Source organism: Pituophis catenifer, unplaced genomic scaffold, assembly GCF_029215685.1.
Source record: "Pituophis catenifer annectens isolate HBS135680 unplaced genomic scaffold, rPitCat1.0.hap2 SCAF_11, whole genome shotgun sequence".
NCBI lineage: Eukaryota > Metazoa > Chordata > Lepidosauria > Squamata > Colubridae > Pituophis > Pituophis catenifer.
The window spans coordinates 23,285,666-23,297,757 of NW_027256891.1; positions in this window are offsets into that span (position 1 = coordinate 23,285,666).

The following is a 12,092-nucleotide window of genomic DNA, read 5'->3' on the forward strand; positions in this document are numbered from 1 at the left end:
CGGTGGCAAACCGGGGAGGAGTTCACCACTGGCTATTTCCCAATCTTCACTATCTGGGGCAGACAACCTTGGGCCTCAGAATTATATCCTACCTTATATCATCCACTTTCCTGAGTCGCCCGCCAACCATGATGGTCATAAATCAGTGACAACTTCCTGCAGGAAACACAGCAATTGTGGAGTACATGTAGGAGAAGAAGGGGCAGAGCCTGGGGGAAGAGTCAAGGAAGGAATCAGTCTGGAATCACTATGTTCCCACAAATGGTCTAAATCCAATCTCTTTGTCTTACCTTTAGTCGTACCTAGCATCCAATTTAGTGCTGATCATTAGTTGACCAGTGTGTCTATAGGCATGAACAATAAATCATCTTAACTGGAACTTAATGTGAGGTTGTGATTCTTTGTAGTTAACAATATACCCTAAAATGAGAGAGAGAGACAGAGAGACAGAAAGAGAGACAGAGAGAGAGACAGAGACACAGAGAGACACAGAGACATAGAGACAGAGAGAGAGAGAGAGAGAGAGAGAGACAGAGACAGAGAGACAGAGAGACAGAGAGAGAGAGAGAGAGAGACAGAGAGAGAGAGAAACAGAGAGACAGAGAGACAGAGAGAGAGACAGAGACAGAGAGAGAGAGAGAAACAGAGAGACAGAGAGAGAGACAGAGTCAGAGAGAGATAGAGACAGAGATAGAGACAGAGACAGAGAGAGAGAGAGAAACAGAGAGACAGAGAGAGACAGAGTCAGAGAGAGAGACAGAGAGAGGGAGAGAGAGAGAGAGAATCAGAGAGAGAGAGAGAGAGAGACAGAGACAGAGTCAGAGAGACAGAGTCAGAGAGTCAGAGAGACAGAGACAGAGTCAGAGAGAGAGAGAGAGAGACAGAGAGACAGAGAGACAGAAACAGAGAGAGAGAAACACACACACACAGAGAGAGCCAAAGCCAGAGTCAGAGAGACACACAGAGAGAGAGACAGAGAGAGAGAGACAGACAGAGAAACAGAGAGAGAGAGAGAGAGACAGAGAGACAGAGAGAGAGAGAGAGGAACAACAAGGCAACTGGACAAAGCCTTGAAGTTTTCTTAGCAATGTTTTTCAGGAGTGATTTACCCTTGCCTGCTTCTTAGGGCTGAGAGAGAATGGCTGGCCCACGGTTACCCAGCTGGCTTTGTGTCTAAAGCAAAACTAGAACTCACAGTCTCCCAAGTTTCTCATCTCATGTCTTAACCGCTACCCTGAACTGCAATCCTTGGACAACACAAAAACCTCAAGTTTGCTCTCTGGCCATTAAAATGTTGCTTAACTTCCTGAAGTCCCATCGCTTTGACTGAGTTTTGGCTCACCTTTTATCGGAACAATTGCGTGTCCTTTTTTAAAAAAACTGAACGCATTGAGCCAAATATTCCAACACGATTCACACAAAGTAAACTGTTGCAAAACAACACGCACCCTTTTTACGCAACATGGCTCGGCTTCCTTCTTGCCGGGGTGCCAATTAACACGATCAAATATTTATAACTCTTCTTCTGATACACACGCAGAGAAAGTGAGCGAGTGAGAGAGAGAGTTTGGCTAATGCCTCTATTTCTCCAAGCCAGGAAATTTAAATACAAATCATTCAAAAGCAACCATCCTAGGAAATGAAAAACCTTTTTTTTTCTTTTTTCAATAATATTGCTGCTGAAACAGAAGGGTAAGAACTGCTTTCAGCAGTGGTTGGCTTTTTTTTTTTTTAAAGGAAAATGAGGATGGCGGTGCGATGCACACCAGAGCCATTTCCTGGTTGCGCTTAATAATTCCTTCTGCTAATTATGAGAACATCTTAGCGCTAACGATGTTTGCATCAAAGGGAAACAGGAGGGAAAGAGAATTGAAGAAGGAGCAGATTTATTCCCTGTTGTTTTCAAGGGCGGGACAAGCAAGCTGCAAAGCTGTAAATTCTGCCTAGGTACCAGTGGTGAAATCCAATTTTTTTTACTACTGGTTCTGTGGGAGTGGCTTGGTGGACGTGGTGTGGCTTGGTGGGTGTGGCAGGGGAAGGATACTGCAAAATCTCCATTTCCACCCCACTCCAGGGGAAGGATACTGCAAAATTCCCATTCCTTCCCCACTCCTGGGGGGAAGGATACTGCAAAATCTCCATTCCCACCCCACTCCAGGGGAAGGATACTGCAAAATCCCCATTCCCTCCCCACTCCTGGGGGAAGGATACTGCAAAATCTCCATTCCCATCTGACTCTGGGACCAGCCAGAGGTGGTATTTGCCAGTTCTGTGAACTACTCAAAATTTCTACTACTGGTTCTCCGAACTGCTCAAAATTTCCGCTACCAGTTCTCCAAAACCTGTCAGAACCTGCTGGATTTCCCCCACTGCTAGGTACCCTGATTGAAGGAGCTGGTAGCCAATTTAAAAAAAGAAAGCTGTAAATGTGATTGAGAGTTCATTAGAGGTTTTTAAATAGTCGCCTTATGATCATTTCTTTTTAAAATATCTTGAGCAGCTGATTTTGTTTGTTTATTGTGGAGTCCTTGGTGATCTCTGAGCTTGGTTCTTTGCTTGCAAACATTTCATTACCCAATTAGGTAACATCATCAGTGTAAGTGACTGCGGGGTCTGCTCCCTGTTTATATACAGTCAGTTGCCCTGATTAGTATTGTTGATGATATGCTTTTCTCTTTGGTGGTTCCTTCATTGGGGTATGGTTTTCTGCTGGACTATTTATCTGGTGTTAACCCTCGCTTATCTGGATGTTGGCTACCGAAGGAGATGTGTCCTAGTCTTTTTTTTTTTTTAATTTGATTTATATGCCGCCCTTCTCCGGAGACTCAGGGCGGCTTACAATGCGCTAAGCAATAGTCTTCATCCTTTTGTATATTTATACAAAGTCAGCTTATTGCCCCCACAAACTGGGTCCTCAATTTACCTACCTTAGAAAGGATGGAAGGCTGAGTCAACCTTGAGCCTGGTGAGATTCGAACCTGCAGTAATTGCAGGCAGCTGGTCTTAATAACAGGGTGCTTTAAACCACTGTACTACCAAGGCTCTCTCTTTTGTTTTCTTCTTAACTTTTTGTTATCTCTTTTGAATGGTGTGGAAATATGTTTTATTTCTATGTGCCCATTGATGACTGATTTGTCTGAATGTCAAACTCTGAGGAATTCCCTAACATTTTTGGATTTAGCTTGGTCTAGAATGTTCACAGTTTTCCAGTTGAATCTGTGGTTCAGCCAGAATTACCATGGTTTTCTGGTTGAATCTTCACTCTGACCTCACACTACCTAACACTTGGGGAAGCAACCAGGTCTTAAATGCTTTCTTGAAGAGGGAGAGGGAGGAAGTTCCATAGAGCAGGGTCTGCAGTAGAGAAGACACACTTCTGAGGATGCACAAAGAGGAGGCCTGGTATGTTGTGCACCCTATCTGCTCTGCTAAACTGGACAGATGCTCTCAGAGAGAGGCAGTCCCACAAATAATGTACTGGGCCCCATGCCATGTAGGACTTTAAAGGCAATAACCAGCACCTTGCATTGCACCCAGAAGATGATCCTTCCCAATTCCATGATTTTATGAGCTTCACAACAGTCTTAAGGCAGAGATGTCAATGGAGATTCTCAGTCATCCAGGTCATGGTTAGAATAGAATAGAATAGAATAGAATGGAATGGAATGGAATGGAATGGAATGGAATGGAATAGAATAGAATAGAATAGAATAGAATAGAATAGAATAGAATAGAATAGAGTAGGGTAGGGTAGGGTAGGGTAGGGTAGGGTAGGGTAGAGTAGAATAGAATAGAATAGAATAGAATAGAATAGAATAGAATAGAATAGAATAGAATAGAATAGAATAGAATAGAATAGAATAGAATAGAATAGAATAATAGAGTTGGAAGGGACCTTGGAGGTCTTCTAGTCCAACCCCCTGCTTAGGCAGGAAACCCTACACCACTTCAGACAAATGGTTATCCAACCTCTTCTTAAAAACTTCCAGTGTTGGAGCATTCACAACTTCTGGAGGCAAGTAGTTCCACTGATTAATTGTTCTAACTGCCAGGAAATTTCTCCTTAGTTCTAAGTTGCTTCTCTCCATGATGAGTTTCCACCCATTGCTTCTTGTCCTGCCCTCAGGGGCTTTGGAGAATAGCTTGACTCCCTTCTTCTTTGTGGCAGCCCCTGAGATATTGGAAGACTGTTATCATGACTCCCCTAGACTTTATTTTCATTAAACTAGACATACCCAGTTCCTGCAACCGTTCTTCATGTGTTTTAGCCTCCAGTCCCCTAATCCTCTTTGTTGCTCTTCTCTGCACTCTTTCTAGAGTCTCCACATCTTTTTTACATCGTGGCGACCAAAACTGGATGCAACATTCCAAGTGTGGCCTTACCAAGGCCTTATAAAGTGGTATTAACACTTCACGTGATCTTGATTCTATCCTTCTGTTTATGCAGCCTAGGTTATCCCAAAGGTGCTTTTCCAAGAGGCAACTGGACTTCCTTACTTTTTCCTTGAAGATGCTTCGCTTCTCATCCCAGAGATTTCTTCAGTTCTGACCGAATGGTGGGGAATGGTGAGGACTGACGGGGGATGGTGTGCCGTTCTCCATCATTTCATCAGAACTGAAGAAGTTTCCGGGATGAGAAGCGAAAGGTCTTCAAGGAAAAACAAAATCCAGTTGCCTCTTGAACAAGCACTTTGGGTTAAGGCAGACACGTTGTTTAGAGACTTCACAGTAAGCTACAGTTCAGCAGTTTGTGAATGTGCTTGTTCAGACTTCATTGTTAGGTACTCCCTGTCCATCCATTTCTTGGCTGCTGTTTGGCCATAAAAGAAAACTTCCCGTTTTCGACTAAGCTGCTTTCTTTGTTCAGTCCAAGCTGGGCTGGCACTAATTTTGTTTAAACAGCCTTTTCCTCTCCCGGTTAGGGAATTGTCAGTCTAGTAGGAAAGACATTAACAAGCAATGCTTGGGCGGTTTTGAGGGAATCATGAGCTGTGATGCAACCTGCATTTTCCAAACTGTCAGTTATGGCCAGATTGACTGTTGAAATAAATAATTTGTCCTTGGAAAAATGACAGAAGAGCACAGAATAGAATAGAATTAGAACAGAATTCTTTATTGGCCAAGTGCGATTGGACACACAAGGAATTTGTCTTTGGTGCATATGCTCTCAGTGTACATAAAAGAAAAGATACGTTCGTCAAGAATCATAAGGTACAACACTTAATGATAGTCCTGGGAACAAATAAGCAATCAAATCATATTAGGAAACAGTCAATATAAATCGTAAGGATTCAAGCAACAAGGTTACAGTCATACAGTCATAAGTGGGAGGAGATGGGTGAAAGGAAGGATGAGTAGATTAATAGTAGTGCAGACTTAATATCTAGTTTGACAGTGTTGAGGGAATTATTTGTTTAGCAGAGTGATGGCATTCGGGAAAAAACTGTCCTTGTGTCTAGTTGTTCTGATGTGCAGTGCTCTATAGCGTCGTTTTGAGGGTAGGAGTTGAAACAATTTATGTCCAGGATGCGAGGGGTCTGTAAATATTTTCACAGCCCTCTTTTTGACTCGTGCAGTATACAGGTCCTCAATGGAACGCAGGCTGATAGCAATTGTCTTTTTTGCAGTTCTAATTATCCTCTGAAGTCTGTGTCTGTCTTGGGTTGGGTTGCAGAATCAAACAAGACAGTTATAGAGGTGCAGATGACAGACTCAATAAGTCCTCTGTAGAACTGGATCAGCAACTCCTTGGGCAGTTTGAGCTTTCTGAGTTGGTGCAGAAAGAACATTCTTTGTTGAGTTGTTTTTTAATGATGTTTTTGATGTTAGGTGTCCATTTTTGGTCTTGAGATATGGTAGAACCTAGAAATTTGAAGGTCTCTACTGTTGATACTGTGTTGTCTAGTATTGTAAGAGATGGTAGTATGGAAGGGTTTCTCCTAAAGTCTTCAACCTCAGGCAGAGCGCTGAAGCTACAACTTTGCCCATGTCGTTCTTTTATGCTATGGAAATAACCAACTGCAAAAGGTTCTTTTCTCCAAAATAAATGAACATGTTGCTTATCGTCCCCTGGGTTTGTGTGCTCACCATAACGGCAAAACACCATGGCCTTCAAAACTCCTAATGCTGGCTTATCAACATTTGGAGTGTGTGTGTCAGGGGTTATATTTACTTACCTTCCCTACTGGTTCACAAATGTGTGTGCGCACATGCGCAGAGCCTTGAAAATGTGGAAAAATGGGACGTGGGTGGGCGGGGCATCCCACAGTCGCCCCTACTGGTTCGCTTGAACCGGATAGAACCAGCTGAATACCACCACTGGTGGGTCTGTGTTTTTCCTAATCATCTCCGCCTATTGCTACAACGTGTTCCAGGAATTGGGACAAGGCCAGAATCCTCTGCAGTGGGAGAACCAACCAGTCCTTCAGACCCAAAGCAGAGACAGCTTGGTAGTTCCAAAGCATCATTCATGGTCTTGAATGACATTTCTCTGCACCCAAGGCCATGAGGGCAACAGGAAATAGCGAAATAGTTCCTATTTGCAAGCGCTTGCCTGCAACTTTGATTAAGTAGAGAGCCATTCGGTCATACTTCCCTAGCACAACTCTTGTCTTCACCTGGAAGTCCCAGTAGTATCATATACACATACATACAAATACACTGTCTGTCAGGTTACGATGTCATCTTAAATAAATTGCATTTCCAAACAAATAGTCTTTGATGAAATCTTTCATTTATTGAGCACAACAATCTGTCCCCGACTCCATCGTAGTCAGCACTGACCTTCTGACTCCAAACCCTCCCTTTCTGTTCCCCAATTCTCTGCGTCTCATTGGCCATCTTCCAAGTCACTCTCCCCATATCTACTACTTCAGCTCACAGGAATGTTCCCCCTCTCATCCCATCTCCTAGGGGATAATATCTTCAGGGAAAATAAGTAGGTGAAGAGTCAGGCGTCCTCTTCTCTTCCTTATGTCAGCACTGAAGTGCTGACACTGTCCAGCAACAGCTGCTAAGAAAAACAGGCAAAGCAGAAGCAAGGTGTGTGGACGAACGAAGCGAGCGCGCACATGCGATCCCATTGTGAACTGGTAGTAAAGGTAAGTAGAACCCACCCATGGTCAACATTAATGCATTTTCTCCATGCTGATGTCACACTGTGGTTGGCATGCCAGAGGTAAGTCGAATATTATTTTTTCCACCCAAAAGTCTCTTTCCTTATCGTTCTTTCTCCTCCGTGCGTTTTTCTCCCCGCTCCTAGAGACACAATCTGCAATTTTATTCCTCATAGCTCATGCTTCTCTGATTGTCTCCGTGATTTATGACACAGTAACCAATTAATAATTCTGCATAACTCATCCAAATGGCTTCTGGCTCTGAGCAGTAAGTCAGGGAGCTCCTACCTGCGGCCAGCAGCGTCCACTTCTGTAAGGACTTTGAACTGATGTCCCCATCACTACCTCTTCTCAAGAGACCAATTCTAAATTTAATCTCAGCTGAAATCTTTTCCACCCAATTTCCCCTCTGAAAAAGAGGCCTCTCCTTTCATCCTTGGTGGTCTTTTTCAATCTTTGATTGAGACGATGGAGATTGTTGGCTGGTTTGTTATATTCCTCCCCATCATTCTGCAGTCTCCATGGCTGTCTGGTTTCCCAATTTAGAATAGTCCAATGGAAGGCCTTTCCTCAGTCTTCCCTCTTGGGGGTTTTATGGAGGTATCGGATGTCAGAGTGATTCAAACCACCGGAGAAATTATTCCCACGAGGAACGGTCTGGTTTTTTCAATCATGTAATGTGATCAGATTTGGCAGCAATAGAAATCCAATCAAAAACAGAATAAAACATATTGGCGGGACGAGGCAATCAGGCATACACCCTTCCTTCCATCTGCAGAGACTTCGGAGAGCGTTATTTTGTGTTCCTCCCATATTACAAAAGAATAATGTAGGATCATGACAAATATGGGAAAAATTAATCTGCAGTTACAGACAGGAAACACCAACAGTTGCATAGTTAAATTTGGAGAGTCTCCTAGACACTTTCTCTCCTCTCTCTCTCTCTCTCTCTCTCTCTCTCTCTCTCTCTCTCTCTCTCTCTCTCTGTCTCTCTCTCTCTCTCTCTCTCTCTCTCTCACACACACACACACACAGGAGGAACATTTAGGCTGCGTTTCTTCACTTGTATTCAAAGACTGTAACCAAGATGTGTCTGTTCTGGCCCACCAGCTGCCAGCAGAGCTGGAGGCAAACTCAGACGATGAGGAGGATGAGGAGGAACCTGAGCCAGTTCTGGAGTCTGGGGAAGGCTCTGTTGGATGCCCTGTGTCAGACGCAGAGATAGAGCCAGGGCCGTCTGACATTTCCCAGCCACCGCAGAGGCAGCTGCCTTTGGAGGCTGAGATGAGTGAGGAGGAAGAACAGCTGGGGCCTGTTCCAGATGCATGTATATGCACAGCAGTTAGGAGAGGTGAGCAATGGAGGACAAGGAGTCAACTTGGGAAGCAAAACACACATGGACCCTGAATGGCGTCCCTGCCTTGGGAATAAATAGAAGGAAAGGGGAGTGGGGGTCGTAGGAGACAACAGTTCGTATTTCTGAAGATTTTGCTCATTGCGTTTAGTGCCAGAAAGACTGCTTGACAGAACTTAATTTGCAGCCTTTCGGCTGGCAGTTATTGCAAGGAACTGATAAGGTCTGTTACTGCAGTTAACTCCTTGAAGGACTATTGCCTGGACTTTTCAGTGGGTGAATGCAATTAGTTCAGAAGAGGTAAATAAAGAGGGGTTTTTCGTGACAAGGAGTCTTTTTCTTGCTTCTGCTAAGGCTGGGTCAGAACAGTGTTGTAAGTAATATAACAGAATCTTAAGAGGTAGGAGGACTTATAATTTTGAAGCACTCCTCAAGACGGGTGCACGCTTAAATACGGCCCTGATTTCAAACATAATTAGGAAACGATGGAGTTTTATAGTCCCATGCCAAGCAAGGAGTTTATTAATGCTTGTAAGCTGCTGTCTGTGGCCATGTTCTCTAATGAGTAGTTTTGGATAAAAGTTACAACACTTTGGTAAACAAGGAAAAGCTGTTTCCTGGGGATATGCAAAAAAGAATGGTGAAAGAACAATTTTTTACTCGAATGGCCCATTGGGATCCCCACATCAAAACAATTTACCTTATGTGAGGCCAGAATCTGAAAACAACATTTAACAGAGCGCAGGAGTTCAGCAAAATGGCTTCGGTTGAGATCGGCATATGTGGGACTGATGGGGGTAGATTGCAGGGGTGACACCGAAATATAATTTTATCCTATTTTACTTATCTATACATTAAATTATTGTATTTTATTCCAATTTCATTTTAAACTGTAGCTTATTCCAATTTCATTTTAAATCATATTTTATTCCAATTTCATTTTAAATCGTATTTTATCCATGTCCACTTTAAATTGTTTTTATCAGATTTTAGTCATAATTTGTGTCTGGAACTCTGCACTTTGATATGTCCCAAGGGCTAATCAATAAAGTAAACTAACTAATTAACTTGGATTGGCCCATTCTGGGGGCGGGGGGTGGGGAGGAATGGGCAATCCATAGAAAAAAAATGAAAGAGTGCCAGAGCTAGACTGGCCCATTGGGAACCCTGCTACTATTTTATTCATTCATTTATTTATTTTTAACCCTCCTTTATTATAAATAAGGTAGTGAACATGTCTAGTAGGCCTTCCTTCTCTTATTTTCCTCATAACAACAACCCTGTAAAATGAGGTGGATTGAGAGAGTGATTGGCCCAAAGTCAGTCGGCTGATTTTTTCATGCCTAAAGTGGGACTAGAACTCACTGTCTCCTGGGGATTGGCCCAAAGTCACCCAGCCAGTTTTCATGTCTAAGGTGGGATGCAAATGACCAGCTGTCTGCAAGGAATATTAGTCCTTCCCTTCCCCACCATCCAGTCAGAGTTGAAGAAGCTTCTTGGATGAGAAGTGAAACGTCTTCAAAGTAAAAACAAGAAGGTCATGGTTGATCCAAAGGTGCTTTTTTTTCAAAAGGCAACTGGACTTTGGTGTTTTGTTTTTTTCCCTTGAAGACGTTTTGCTTCTCATCCAAGAAGCTTGTTAGGAAATGGTCTAACTAGTTGGTCAGGCAATAAATAAACCAACAATGTATGTTTGCAGTCAGAAAGGTATTATATTGCTTTAAGACTGTATTGCATCATCCTGTATCCTGATTGGCTAAGCTCTGTAGCCAATGTACTGAAGGGAAGTCAGGATCATGGCTTATGTGGATACTACACCATTTTACCTGCTTATTTGCTGTAACTCTCTACCTGATCTCTTTGCATGATCATTGTTTGATCATAGCTACATGTTGCTTTCTACTGTTTATTGAATGTTTTGATATTGAACTTGTTCCTGTTTTTGAAACTCAAGAAGAACTGTTTTATTGTGTATGACTACAGTTGGTAAGAAGATTTTGTACTTGAAATATCCCTGGATTGATCTTTTAACTCTCGTCTTGGATTGTTTTTGGACTTTGCTTTACTTTTTTCTAACAGCAAAAGACTACAACAACTCAGTGTGTTTGTATGCTAACCGTGATTGTTCACAACCACTCCCAGTTGCTTTTCATGCGTTTACTCAAAGGGTACTCTGCTCAATAACCCACAACATCGGTCATGAGCCAAGAATATCCTTAACAAAGCTTTTTCCAGAACTGACGTGAAGGATATGAACAAATTGCACAACCTGAAGTAGCTTATTGAAGCAAGTAGTAAGGAAGATTCCAAACAAAGACGAAAGACGATTTTTCTTCCTGTTCTTAAGGTCATTTAAAGAATAAAATAAAATAATAAAACTGCCAACCAAAAGACTGCGATTCACTAAAACCGAACTTGGTCAGAACCTGAATGGTGGTAAAAAGAGAGAAAAAAAAATGTATTGCGGTCATCACGTTTGAACAAGGGGGGGGGCAGGGGAAGGTTAAATATCAGTGCACCTCTGAGAGAGTTCTTAAAGGTCAGTATACATTCTGAAATGATGTGCCAAAAGGGCAAAAGACATTTTGAAATGAAGTCTGCAAACAAGGAGAATGGTGTCGGAGAGAATGCTGCCTTAGGAAATGCCACAAAGGGAGAAGAAATGGATTTGGAGACCTTGCCATGAAAACAAACAAACCAGAAGTGAGTTTTAAATTTTTTTTACTACTGGTTCTGTGGGCGTGGTTTATTTTGTGGGCGTGGTTTGATGATCATGTGACAATTCTTTAGGATTTAGCAGAGGTACTGGTCTACCAGGCTTTTAATTGCTTGTACTGGTCTACTCATTTGTTTTTGCAGGCACTGGTCTACCCATTTATTTTTGCAGGCACTGGTCTACCCATTCATTTTTGCAGGCACTGGTCTATCCATTTATTTTTGCGGGCACCAATCTACTCATTTGTTTTCTTTTAACACTGATCAGCTGTAGGGCAGCCCTTTGAAGCCCCGCGGCAAGAGTTTAAACAGTTTTTTTTTCCCTCTAGCCGATAGCTGGGACTCAGGAGGCAGCAATAGATTGGGGGTGGGGCCAAATAAAAGGTAGGAATAATGCGGGAAGTGGGTGGGTGGTGGGTGGGGGTGCAGGGGGCAGAACAGGTTCGGTGATGTCATATCTTCACCGCTACCGGCTCGGCGGAACCGGGCTGAACCGGGAGGAACCCACCACTGAAACAAACAAAAAAACAAACAAACAAACAAATAAATAAATTGCTTGCAGCAGTCAGGCATGTCCCAAAGTTTTTTTTTTTTTTTCAGGAAGGCAACCGGCCTTCTTTTTTCCTTGAAAACATTTCGCTTCCCATCCAAGAAGCGTCTTCAGTTCTGCTTCTTCTTCAAGGAATGGAAGAAGCTTTTTGGATGAAAAGCGAAATGTCTTCAAGGAAAAAAGCAAAGTCCCGTTGCCTTGTGGCAAAAAAAAAGCACCTTCGGATTAACCGTGACCTGGAAGACTAAAAAGCAGGGGTGAAATCTGAACCGGTTTTCAACCAGTTCGCTGGCTGCACATGCATGTTACATGCCAAGTGCATGCATGCACACCAAATGCACACTGCATGTGCATGCCC